The sequence below is a fragment of the Erpetoichthys calabaricus genome, chromosome 4, assembly GCF_900747795.2.
Source record: "Erpetoichthys calabaricus chromosome 4, fErpCal1.3, whole genome shotgun sequence".
Lineage (NCBI taxonomy): Eukaryota > Metazoa > Chordata > Cladistia > Polypteriformes > Polypteridae > Erpetoichthys > Erpetoichthys calabaricus.
In genome coordinates this window covers 49,826,429-49,840,161 of record NC_041397.2, presented here as the reverse complement: position 1 = coordinate 49,840,161, position 13,733 = coordinate 49,826,429, and the positions used below count along the sequence as shown (strand labels likewise).

The 13,733-nt window shown below is 39.1% G+C and overlaps 1 protein-coding gene across 1 annotated transcript in view; it reads left to right on the top strand.

The window, feature by feature from the left end:
- sms (spermine synthase) overlaps nt 1-10,128 on the top strand; it is an 844,074-nt gene extending 833,946 nt beyond the window's left edge. The window contains exon 12 of the transcript XR_007934830.1: nt 10,118-10,128. The gene's annotated coding sequence lies outside the window, so the exon portion shown is untranslated. The remainder of the gene's footprint in view (nt 1-10,117) is intronic.
- Nucleotides 10,129-13,733: the final 3,605 nt, after the last annotated feature.

Genomic DNA, 13,733 nt, shown 5'->3' with positions numbered 1-13,733 from the left:
GGTAATAAATCTATATAATTAATCTTTATGTTTTGTATTAAGGATTATTTATTACAAATAAGCTTACTATTAGTTAATTCTATTAACTTTTTTCTAGACTCCATGGGGGTATTCTCTGTACGTCGCTTAAATCATCCAAGATCAAAAGCCTCATCTTGGATCAGCTAATGGCGGTTAAACTTATCCGGTTATGTCGGTGCTCCAAACGTACCTGAGGATTAGATTTGCGTAGCCAGATTCAATCATCTAAGAAGATTGTGCGCTCCTGTGCTGCTAGAAAAGCCCATATATATCGAGACAAGAAAACAAGATTGGCCAGTCGCTCATTGGTGGATAGAGATGGCAAAAGAAAGAGATTACATTTTTTCCCAGGTGAGAAGTTACTGGAGGGGTATGACGAATTCAAGGAATTAATATGTACAAAAGGAAACACCATAAAAGTGGCCAAAACTCAAAAAGTGGTAGACAAATTAAATGGGTATTTCTTTTATTGTTTGTATACAATGTTAAATGTCCACAGTGTAACATCATTAAATATTATGTATTGATTATAATGCAGATGAAATATAAGCACAGTCAGGACCTGGGAACAGGTTATAGTGAAGTATAAAAATATACTTCAGACTGGTAAATCTTACATATCATAGCACAAACAGATTTCAAGAGCATTTGTTTTATTGATATATTATTATTAATACATTTTATTGTTCCTTTAATAGCTAATAAGAAGAAGACTGACCAAGAAAAAAAACTGGTGAAGGTTCACCTGGTCCAGACCTCACCCCTGCTGAAGAGCCGGCTCTCCAGCAAAAGCCTGTCACCCTGTTTCTGAGGGTATTAAAGGGGGAAGCTCCTCCTCAGAACCAGTGGCTGGATGCAGCAATGGTCACTTCATTGCGGATAAAGGACTAGCATTGCACATATTTGTGTTTTGTATGTGCCAAGAGTGTTTTCAGAGGCCTTATCGTTCAATTTCCGTATATTCCTTTTTTGATGGGTCAGTTGCAGGGAATGACAGAACACTTCCACCTGTGCCTGAGCAATGAGAGGTTGACCCATGTGATGTGTTGGATGAGGACACAGTGTCTGATCACTTGTCAGGAGAAGAGTTAAGTTTTGTAAATCCTTAATATTTAATAATGTATAAACTCTATTCTACGCATTCCTGTACTGATAGTGATATAACTGTTGCACAGGAGCCCATTGCCAGCACACATGTCTCTTCTGGTATACAGTCCACATCAATAAACAGAGATGGAGAGGTTAGTTGTGATGTCCTAATGAAACCCCTTGAACTATTTGCTGTATTTTGTGAACATGTTATATGGCAAAAGGATTCAAAGTGCTATACTGTGAGTCTTTTCCTGACACCATCAGAGGGTTAGTACATATTACTGCAGACGTAAGAGGCACCATGCAGACAAAAACCCTAAGGCTTTGTATTTGATTTTTATTTACAGAAACATGTGTGCTTGGTACAACGAATATGTTCGACAGAAAATGACATACAGAAAATTAAAACTGAGAAAAATGCAGCAGGACATGGAGCTAGATGAGATGAGGAAAACCAAAATCAAGGTGCAGAAATAAATGGTAAAGAATTAATCTCTCCCTGTCCCTCTCCCTCTCTCTCAGACATTGTGTGTACTTATTAATCATTCCCTCCCCCTTGCAGTCTGAAAGAAAGTAAAGAGTCTTGGGTAATAAACATAACATTTGTGTTGAACAATAGTGTCGTCATTATTTAAAATATTGGGACACGATTCTGTCTCTGGCAGCTCTGCCACTAGGTTGGTCAAGGTGCAGTTATTCAAGGTCATCAGCAGGCTGCACTACCACTGTACAGGCCATTTCTTTTCTGATGGTGGCTATGTTGTGTAAAATAGAGCATGGAACAACAATGTCACATGCTCTGTCGGGTGCAACCCTCAGCCTTTTTTAGACATTGAAATCTCTCCTTTAGGTGACCAAAGGGCATTTCAATTCATGACCTTCTCCTAGACAGGGCAGCAATATATCGGGTTTGTGGGCCAGGGTTGGGGTTGGGGAATGGGGTCATTAAAAACTGTCAGATGGCGTAGCCCCTGTCTCCAACCAGGATCCCTTCATGATGGCCTGCATGAAATGTAACAATTTTGAGTAAAATAAATGCTTCACCGTGATTTCTAAATATTTATGGTGTGCGCTTAGGGGTCAACCAAATGGTCCAAAAGACAGTGAAAGTATGAAGTTTAGAGGGATGAAAACGAGTACTAATGCCTTTCTCCTCTTCCTACAGACCTGAGAAGTGAAGAATTTCACTTCTCCAATCAATAACGAAGAAAACAAACTCTCTTCCTGGTTTCCGTCCTCCATCAATGAAGTCACTTCCATCCATCCTTAGATGATATCGCTTCTGGCAGTTCTCGATGATGTCACTTCTGTCCATCCCCAATGTCGTCACTTCCGTCCATCTCCGATGTCATGAAGACCAGAAAAGGAAGTGGAAGTAACGTCATATCCACCCGCCATTTTGTCTGTTCTATTTCCTGTCCAGTCAGTATATAAACAACCTTCTGTAAATCCTGTTTGTCAACTGTATTTTTTTTTACAACTGACCCAAGTATCAGTCTTTTTGATTTCTCCACAGCAGGAGATCATACGGAGAAGCTTCCCCAAAACTTTATGATTTTTTCATCTGATTATTTTGTAACAATGGGTATTAACTTGTTCAAGGTGCACCAATACACACAAACCAATACAGGTGTGACTCTCTAAAAATGCTGAAGTCATCAACTGATTCTGACCATCTAGCCTCCACATTTTAAAAGATGCAAGATGCAGCACAGATCATCTGATAATGTATTCATAGCATGTATGTTAGACAAATTTATTCAATATGTCAACAGGCCTATTGTCTATTTTCAGCTGTAATGTTATAGGTTTATATTACCTCTACATTAATACCGTGGAAGCCTTTTCTATTCACATAATCCCCTTCATTTGCACCTGATGGGGCCTGATTTGGATCTGAGTACAGTTCAATGTTCCAGTCACATTAGGGAATCCTGTGAAATGAGAATATTAGTCTGATTTTAAAGTTCTTTAAAGAAAAATAGGCTTTTGCCTATATACTACCTGTAATGGCATAAAAGACCTGTTTAATTGTCTACACACACTGGTGTCCAGAAAAAACAAAAACTCTGAGGAAGGTTTTCATGGCCAAGAATTTGAGAATTCCCCGACAAACAGTGCTCTTTGACAGATTTTCCACATCGTCTACTATATACAAAAAAGTGCCACTTGCAAAAAACCTCAGAGCAATGCACACAGTCTGCGTGGTCCTGAGAGCACAACTAAAGGACAAGCTAAAGGATCTTAACAATTGCAAAACACTCTCGACTTGAAATTCTTTTCTTATTATCAGTGCACCGATCGCAATTAGTTGCTCATCTGTGAATGGTGAGACCATGGCTGAATGGATTACCATCTTTAGAAACTAGTTAAGTGTGCAAGCTAATCCTTGTTTACATAGAACAAACCTGCTCCCGAGCAGTTTTGAGGTTTGCGATTTGTTCTTATGACGATACATCCAACAAGACTTTTGAAGGACCAACAGATCTAGGATCATGCAAAATCTTTGAAAATTTAATCAATATTCACCCACCTGCACTCAGTGGCTTTTGAATTTCTTTCACTTGATTACTCTGCTAATCTATGTGGATGCATGGTGACTGTCTTACTATACTCTTACTCCTTTCTGTCTGTCCCAATTTCTGTACTTTTATTTTGTAGCTTTTCTTGATTTTTGTAGCTCTTTTCATGTACTTTGTCTGTCACTATCACTACTGCTATGTACCCAGTTTTGTAGCTTTATTCCACTTTCAAGATTTGCTGTGTACACTCTGTCAGGTATATTTCTGAAATCATCCTGGAGTCTGCCAGTACTGCATTTCTTATATCTGTTATTTTCTCAGTACTATACTGGTTCAAATGTTACATTTGATAGTGTATTGTTATCTTGTTAGCTCTGGTGATGCTGCATGCTGTTAATGGTGCCTTATAAATTGATTGACTGAATGATAAAATCTCCCAAAGGCAAATCACTCTCACTGCCTTCTCTTTTTATCAGTAAAAGTGCCAAGTTTTCTGAAACATATACAGTATATACAACATGGAGTATGACAGTTCTAGACGTGAAGAGAGGGTAGAAAATGTATACCTGCAGGAATAGAAAGAAGCATGAAAACTCCAAGGCTGTAGACAACCATCCTGTAGTCTCTGCTCATAATTAAAAAGTTGATCTTACACGAAACAGACAAAAGGCAGTAACCAAGGAAGACATATGGTGTCTGCTGGAAAATGAGCATAATGTTTAAGATTGGCTGGTTTTGTTTCAGTGCAGAAAACAAGCAAAAATATATATGTGACAACAGATAAACATAAAAATGAGTAACTCTTCAATATAGTGGAAAAAGTTTAGCACCATACCTTTAAATACGTTTCAGTCTAAACTGTTTTGCCTACCAGTGGTTTCAATTTGCTAAGCTGAATTGGAAAAGTGAGTTATGTCATCTCCTGATATGCCAACTATAGGTAGATACAGGTGAGGACAGGAAGCTACTGCAGAAATTTGTAAAGCACCCAGTTGAATAATATATCATCCATGGCATCACGAAATGAGCAGTACAATACAACCTCATGTTCTTCCATTATCCAACCCGCTATATCCTAACTATAGGGTCACGGGGGTCTGTTGGAGCCAATCCCAACCAACACAGGGCACAAGGCATGACACAAACCCCGGGGAGGGCGCCAGCCCACTGCAGGGCACACACACACACACACACACACCAGGTACACACTAGGGACAATTTAGAATCGCCAATGCACCTAACCTGCATGTCTTTGGACTGTGGGAGGAAACTGGAGTACCTGGAGGATACCCACACAGACACGGGGAGAACATGCAAACTCCACGCAGGGAGGACCCGGGAAGCGAACCCAGGTCTCCTAACTGCGAGGCAGCAGTGCTTCCCACTGCACCCACCTTATGTTCTTCACATAGCTAAATATTTTTTTCAAAAAAATATTTTGCTTCTGCATACTTATCATGCAAACTGCAATCATCTATCGTTTAAGGGCACATAACATTACATAACATAAAATGAAAAGCACCTATTGCTGTTGTCTATTTCTCTGTCCACATGAAACAATTCGACAGCCAGTGGGCCAATTCAGTTGAAATTTGATATTGCTTGTTCTTCAAAGAACTTTCTCGGAAAAGTTCAGTTTTTGTTAAGATTTCTCAAATACAGCACCCTCTACAATTTTTTACATTTCAAAGACTTGAAAAATTTAAAAATAATGCTGTAGGACTAAGTGGGCATTGCCCATTCTGCTAAGTTTTAGTGGCACATCAAGCTTGTTAAGAAAGCAAATTTAACAAGAGTGCAGGTATGCAGATGTGCCTTCCCTAACTTGCATTTGAACATCAGATGAATACCAGATTGTACCAGGATCTGCACGGACTTCATCTTACAACAAAGGTGCAAATAAGTGTTGCACTGACATTTTTTCAGAGGCCCTTCTGCAGATGTCTTAAAAACAGTATAAAGTATAAAATTCAGTCAAACAAGAACAAATAGCTGTAAATCAATGAATGACAACTCTAATAGACAGAAGAACTTGCCAATGAGATTTTGTTACTGGAAGAAACTTTAATTTAATAACGAGAAGTTATACACTCCCTTAAAAGTCTCTGCACCATCTTGAAGATACTGTAAAATATTTGGGATATTCTCAGTCTTCGTTAGATGGCTCTCTCAAAGGAACTCTGAGGAAACAATTCTGTAAGGCACTCTGCCCAGGGTCACTCCTGAGCACACTCTCCAAAAATGACTGAAAATCTCTGAAAGTAAAAGCCAATGACTTGTTCTATGTTTGGGGAGCTAAGAACTGGAAACTTCTTTCTCTTTATGGACCTGAAATCTAAGATCCAGTTTGCAAAGTCAAAGCTGTGGGTCAGTGGACTGAAAAGGCAAAGAAGCAGCCATCACATCAAGAAAGGAACTTCAGCATCTAAACCCTTATGAAAGAAAGAGTTACAGATGACACCGAAAATGGCTTAGCTAAAAGAAGCACTACACAACAAAAAACAGGACTATTTGGCAAAGAGAAAGAGTGCGCTCCAATGCAAGAGGAATCCTTCACTTTAACCTGGAGCAGCAACAGCTCCACACAATATTGGACATCATCTTTAAAGACTTAGTATTGTAAAATTATTTATCTGTGCCAAGATAACTTAGAATTGTAAATAACAAGCTAACAGTAAGCCTTTATGTTTGTTTATCTAATCTGTCCATGTCCTGGCCTAGCTCTCTTTCTCTCTCTCTATATATATATATATATCTCTTATATATACAGTATTTCTCTTCTGTTTCGTCCTGCTTCCACTTCAAAACCGGTCCCGACCCACACGCAGCCGACACGGCATTTCTCGATTCCTATTCGTCCTCTTCCATGTCATGCACTATACTGGTCTGCTGAGCGTAATACATCCAACAAGTACTCAAGGTGCTGCCACAATGGTAAAGTAGCTTTACCACCTTTGCGGGAGCCACCTGTGTCTTTACAACAGCTTCTTAAACAGCAAACATCAGAAGCTAAAAATTATCGTGAACACATTCGAGAATACAACTCTTCTCTAGCGTTTGCTTCCATGGGTGCACAGATAACTTAACCTCCTGGCCACAGACCATACTATTTTAAAATACACAGGCAAATTTATCACCAAATCTCTCCATTATACGCTAACACTTCTACCTCTCCGGGATATGGACAGTTGTATGTTTTTGACACAGTGCAAGCTACTGAAGTACGCTTACAAAATAAAGCAAACTCAGCATGCAGCGAAAATGTACTTCTCCAGCTAGATTCCATGCTCAGAACCATCAACTGCTTCGCTAAATCATACAAACACATGCATGAAATCGCTCAGTCCAATACCACAGCATCTGTACGAATGGTTTTCAAGGAAAACTCTAGGCAGGATTTACGACGATACAATGCCCTGACATGTCACACCGATGTTGTAGCGATTTTAGTCGGAGAAGATGGTGAAACACCTGCCGAAAGGGACATTTGCATCTATCCCATTGGCAACTCCTGTAAACAGATTTCTACGCTCAATATGAATTGTGATCCTATGGTTTACCCACTTTTATTCCCTTACGGAGACATTGGCTGGCACAAAGATTTACAACATGTTTCCAATGAAAGAACCGCCAAGCAAATAAGGCTTACTCAATGCCAATTTTACGCGTACAGATTAGCAATGAGGAATACATTTAGTATTTTGCACTCCAGTGGCAAACTATTCCAACAGTACGTCGTAGATGCGTATGTTAAAACAGAGGGCGCGCGTCTCAACTATCTCAGATTACATCAACAAGATCTGCGCATGGAACTATTAGACGCACTGCAAGCAAACGCTGAAAATAACAACGTACATATAGGTAAAATGATCATATTACCGTCTACATTTCCAGGAAGTCCAAGATACATGCAACAAAACTATCAGGATGCCTGGCCATAGTATGTAAATTCGGAAAGCCTGATTTATTTATCACTTTCACATGTAATCCTGCTTGGCCGGAAATTCTACATACACACTGTGTCTTTCAAGAAGTATTTATTTCTTCTTGATTTCTGTTCTCACCATTTTCCATTCCTATTCTTACACCGCCGTATGCTACGGCGGGCGTCGAGTAGTATATATATATATTGTCACACACGTGCGCATGGGAGGCAGCTAAAGGGCTTGAGTAAGGGCAGTTCCGAGTCATACCGGGATGTGGCAGAGTGCACTGACTCTTTGTCTCTCTTTCCTGTAGACCATTCACGGGAGATTCCACCTGGCCCTCTTGATGGCACTTCCGGGACCGAACCTATGGAAGGAGACCTTGCCGGCTCCGACCCCTCTGATGTCACGTCTGGACTCGAACCTATGGCTGAAGACCTTCATGAGCACGACCCCTTTGATCTCACTTCCTGTCTTCCCCTTTAAAAGCCTCCATCTTTTCTCTATTCCCTCAGTTCTGTTTTGGACTTGGTTTTGTGCACATCAGTGCTGTATTCATTTGAACGACTTTGCATCCAGGAAATCAATTATACGGGTGGCTGCCCCAAACCTTTCTATGACTCTGAGTCAAGTTTGTGACTATATATATATGTGTATATATATATATATATATATATATATATATATATATATATATATATATATATATATATATATTCAATATTTATATGCTGTTATCATATTTCTGTAATCCTATAATCTATAAATTGTATTACAGTAATCCCTCCTCCATCGCGGGGGTTGCGTTCCAGAGCCACCCGCGAAATAGGAAAATCCGCGAAGTAGAAACCATATGTTTATATGGTTATTTTTAGAATGTCATGCTTGGGTCACAGATTTGCGCAGAAACACAGGAGGTTGTAGAGAGACAGGAACGTTATTCAAACACTGCAAACAAACATTTGTCTCTTTTTCAAAAGTTTAAACTGTGCTCCATGAGAAGACAGAGATGACAGTTCTGTCTCACAATTAAAAGAATGCAAACATATCTTCCTTTTCAAAGGAGTGCAAAGCAAGCAGTCAAAAAAAAAATCAATAGGGCTTTTTGGCTTTTAAGTATGCGAAGCACCGCCGGTACAAAGCTGTTGAAGGCGGCAGCTCACACCCCCTCTGTCAGGAGCAGGAAGAGAGATAGAGAGAGATAGAGAGAGACAGATAAAAAAAATCAATACATGCCCTTTGAGCTTTTAAGTATGCGAAGCTCCGTGCAGCATGTCCTTCAGGAAGCAGCTGCACACAGCCCCCCTGCTCACACCCCCCTACGTCAGCGCAAGAGAGAGAGAGAGAGAGAGAGAGAGAGAAAGTAAGCTGGGTAGCTTCTCAGCCATCTGCCAATAGCGTCCCTTGTATGAAATCAACTGGGCAAACCAACTGAGGAAGCATGTACCAGAAATTAAAAGACCTATTGTCCGCAGAAACCCGCGAAGCAGCGAAAAATCCGCGATATATATTTAAATATGCTTACATATAAAATCCGCAATGGAGTGAAGCCGCGAAAGGCGAAGCGCGATATAGCGAGGGATCACTGTATTCTATTTCTTAAAACAAGTGTGCTTCGGTTACCTTGATATAAGACCAAAAGCCAGAGACCTTCTATCAACAGCAGAGAAAGGTAAGGTAAATAAAGTAGGAGCCTTGCTGAATTAGTTGATTAATTACTGGTACACCAAAGACAAAAATAATAATTAATGTATCAAGTCAAAATTTCTTTTTCAAATCCTACGCTGCCTCGCAAAAAACAACAAAAACCAAACATCCGGCATTCTTCAAGACATAAGTGGCTTTACTAAATAATGATACAGATTAATAAGAGACAGCAACAGGACAGTAACAAAAAATATAAAAGCAAAAAAGCTAACCTTAATTTCAAAAAAGAATTAAAGCTCAGTCAACTTGAAGGTTCTAACTGGACCACTCCAACTAATTGATCTTCCTTTTTAAGGCATTGCTAGGCTGAACAGGTCATTTGCTTCAGATGGTTGTAAAACCAAAAAGTGAAATTCTTTTTTTAATAATAGTAATAATTCATTACATTTACTGTACATAGCAGTCTTCTCACTACTCAAAGCGCTTTTTCATAGTGAGTGGGGAGCCACTTCAACCACCACTAACCACTACCTGCATGATGCAATGGCAGCCATTTTTGCACTGCTATGCTTACCACACATTAGCTGTTAGGAGGCAAAAAGATGAGAGAGAGATAGCCAATTACAGACGGGGGATGCTTAGGCACCAGAATGACTAGGCCATGGAGAACAATTTAGTGTGGACATCAGGATACACCATGCTCTTTATGAAGGATGCCCAGGGATCTTTAATGACCACAAAGAGTCAGGAACTCGTTTTTAAATCTCATCTGAAGGACACAGCCATTTTTACAGCACAGTGTCCCCATCACTGCACTGGGGCATTGGGATCCACATTCAGAGTGTAGGGTAAGTGCCTCCTTCTGGATTCACCAACACCTCTTCCAGCAGCAACCCAAACATTTCCTAGATGGTCTCCCACCCAAGTACTGGCAGGGCCCAAACATGCTTAGCTTCAGGTGGATGACCTCTTCTGAAGTGCATGTGGCTTGGCTGCTGGCTCCTTTAGCTTAAGGTTTCTGGCAAATTGTTGCAGGATTGTGCTGCACTATCTTGGTACTTGAAACTATTCAGCTTCACCTATTTCCTACCTAGAGTCGCTGTTCCAACTGAAGAGAAATTGCCACCTCCATGCCTGAAAAATATTGAAGACTGTAGACTCTCACAGCAAGTTTGAATTCAAGAGAAACTTACTTGAATAGCAATGAAATATGAACTATTTTTGATTGATCCGTAAGGATGTTCTTTAAAGTCCAAATGTAATTGAACACTGAGCTATAAAAGCATTTTAGCTGTTTGCAATACCTGTGTGTCACTCTGGTATTAAGGGTTCTTTAGTGACTAAAATGTGTGTTCTAAGCACAGCAACCTGAAACACTGGCAAGTAAATGTCAAGAAGCATCAACTAATGCCTAAAATTTATTCACTGAGAAACTGAATTACTCCATGACCTGCAACAAATCATTAATTTGCTGCTGCTCGTAGTTTAAATCAGTGCCCTGTGCAGTGATAACAAAGTGAAGGTTTTCAGCTTGTGAGAAATCCATTTTTGTTAGCTTAGTTTTATGAGGCTTTGAGAGATGATTCATGTGGAGTTTTAAAAATACATATACCTTTGGCCTTTAACAATGACCAGCACATTAATATGAAACCGCAGAGATAGGTGTCACCTTCTAGGGTTTATTTCATCATGCAAAATGCATTATGGTTGTGTAAGGTAAGAGTTATTTAATTTGGAGGCTAACTAACAGCATAAGGCATAGACACTGTCACCTGAACAGAAAACTTCAGACTTCAGAAGGGAGTACTTAATTTAAAGCACAAGATAAATTTATGGTTAGTTTTAAAACAATATTTTTTTTCTGTAATGGACTGATGTTAAAGCTATGGAAAGCTAAGTCTGTGTCTCAAAAATGAAGTCCCCGTCAATGCTTGTATTACATTGGATTAATAATGTAAAAGTCATGTAGGGCAAATTGATCAAACACTGAGATTAAACTAAACTGTACTCAAAGGACTCAATTGAGTAATAAAAAATAATTGTGGTTATTCCTCCTGGCTTAAGAGCACCATCTTTTACTGTTATGTTTTAGGACACAATACATTTTCATGATGCTCTACTCTTAGTGATAGATACAGACAATCCATTTTGAGAAAATTGTTTGGAAACAAAATGACTCAAGGGTGCCATGTCATAGTAATGAGTTACAGAAGTAACCATGGTGGATTTTCACTTTGTATTTTGACATATTAAAGCCAGTTGTTCACTGTCTTTATCTTAAATAAACGATGCAAGAAGCATTTTTTGTTATTTTTCTGCTGAATTACAGACTATGATGAACGGCCTGTTTTTACAGCAATCTGTAAATAGAAGGAATATGTGTTGAACTGTGAGTTCAGATTTCTCTGGCATTCTCCATGTCCTCTTGACAGATGGTTTCTTCAGCCTCAATAACTGTATGCTGCTCAACCTTATAAATCAGGCAGTGTGACCAGCAAAAGTGTCTTTCCATGGAAAGAGTGGATCACCAGTAAAGTATGAGCTGCATGGTCGACAATAGAGCCTGCTAAAGAGAAAACACATTCCTGGGACAAATTGCAGGAGATCACTTATTAACCTGCTTTGCTAAAAAGTTAGCATAAAACACTCGACAAGAATATTAGAGCGGTCTAGATGAGAACAGGCCGTTTAGCCCAACAAAGCTCGCCAGTTCTATCCACTTAATTCTTCTAAAATAATATCAAGTCAAGTTTTGAAAGTTCCTAAAGTCTACCACACTACTTGGTAGCGTATTCCATGTGTCTGTGGTTCTCTATGTGTAGAAAAACCTTCTAATATTTGTGTGAAATTTTCCCTTAATAAGTTTCCAACTGTGTCCCCGTGTTCTTGATGAACTCATTTTAAAATAGCAGTCATGATTCACTGATTTAATTCCCTTCATAATTTTAAACACTTCAATCATGCCACCTCTTAATCTTCTTTTGCTTAAACTGAAAAGGCTCAGCTCTTTTAATCCTTCTTCATAACTCATCCCCTGTAGCCCAGGAATCAGCCTAGTTGCTCTTTTCTGGACTTTTTCTAGTATGTCTAAGAGTGCGTAACATTAAATTCTTGACAGTTATTCTTCTAAGTTCTTTTGTAAGAAAGTTTTCATTTCATTTTTAATTAAAGTACAAACAGTGTTTATTGTTGCACTTTGCTCTTAACATGCTAATTGATGCATATATAGGGTGGTCCAGATCTAATTATGCAATTTTCTTTATGCTATAACTTATTAAGTTTATTACATAGAGAATTAACAGCACCTGCCCTGCACACAGAGCTTTCATTTAAAATTCTTTTTGTTGTCGATAGATGGCAGCACCTGCCCTGCATTCCAAAATGGCGTGGAGACGGTTGTCATTGAACAGTTGCATAATTAGATCTGGACCACCCTGTACAATGAAACTGCAGAGGGAAGGTGTCCTTGAAAACAAAATGCCATGCTAAACACAGAATGACATTATGAATGTGACAACGGAAGCTACAAAACTTCAAAGAAACAATTTGTATAAAGATTATTCAGAAACAACTTAAATAAATGTAATCAGCAGAATTTCCTATATGGCAGTAGGACATAAATGGACAGAACTTAACACTTCCATAAACTTTGCTGTGCACCAGATGCTCTGGTCTCCTGAATTGATTGTACAATAAGATAAAAAGATAAGTGGTACATATACACTAGGTAACTTATACCATCAGGATGTTTTCTACAGTATCTGGTCACACATGTATTTTTTACAGTTGGAACAATGGCCGGTTAACCGATTTGCCCAGGATCACATAGTGTATGAGAAGCATGAAACCAGCAGACCTGTAGTGTAAGGTTCAATGCCTTAGCTACTACAGCACATTGTCAGCCTGATACTACAAAAATATATGATTGTGTTCATAAGGGTATTATTATGGTGACTCATTTAGATTGTCCCAGAAGGGGTCCACAGTTTAGTAAGAACAGAACCATGAAGGACTAACAAATAAAATGTCCCCCTGGTGCGACCTGAATGAAGAGACAGTGACCAAGTGAGGCTTGCTTCACTATAACAGCCATCTTTCAAAGGAGCTTTAAATGAGAATGGAATGGTCAGTATGTGTTATCTTCTATTCATGGATTTGTATAGAAAATGGGGGGATCGGTGTCTCCTCAAATGCTTATGTGTGTTGTAACTGCCAGCAGAGAAAGGCAGAAATAATTCTTTGGGTAACACTTTAGTTTGGGTTCTGCAAAAATACATTTATTTCTCATTTACTTTTATGTAACAAAGCTTTAACAAAGGCTTCTCTTGGTCTTCATGACACTTATAAAACATCAGTAGATTGGTTATTGACCTCTGTGCAGTGTGGTGTATTGCCATGATGGTAAAATGCCTGTTAATATGAAGGATTCACAGATCTCATACTAAGTAGGCAATATCAAGAGAATGTGTCTCCATTAAGCCACCTCAGACCATTCCAAAGTAAAGTTTTGTTATTATGCCACATT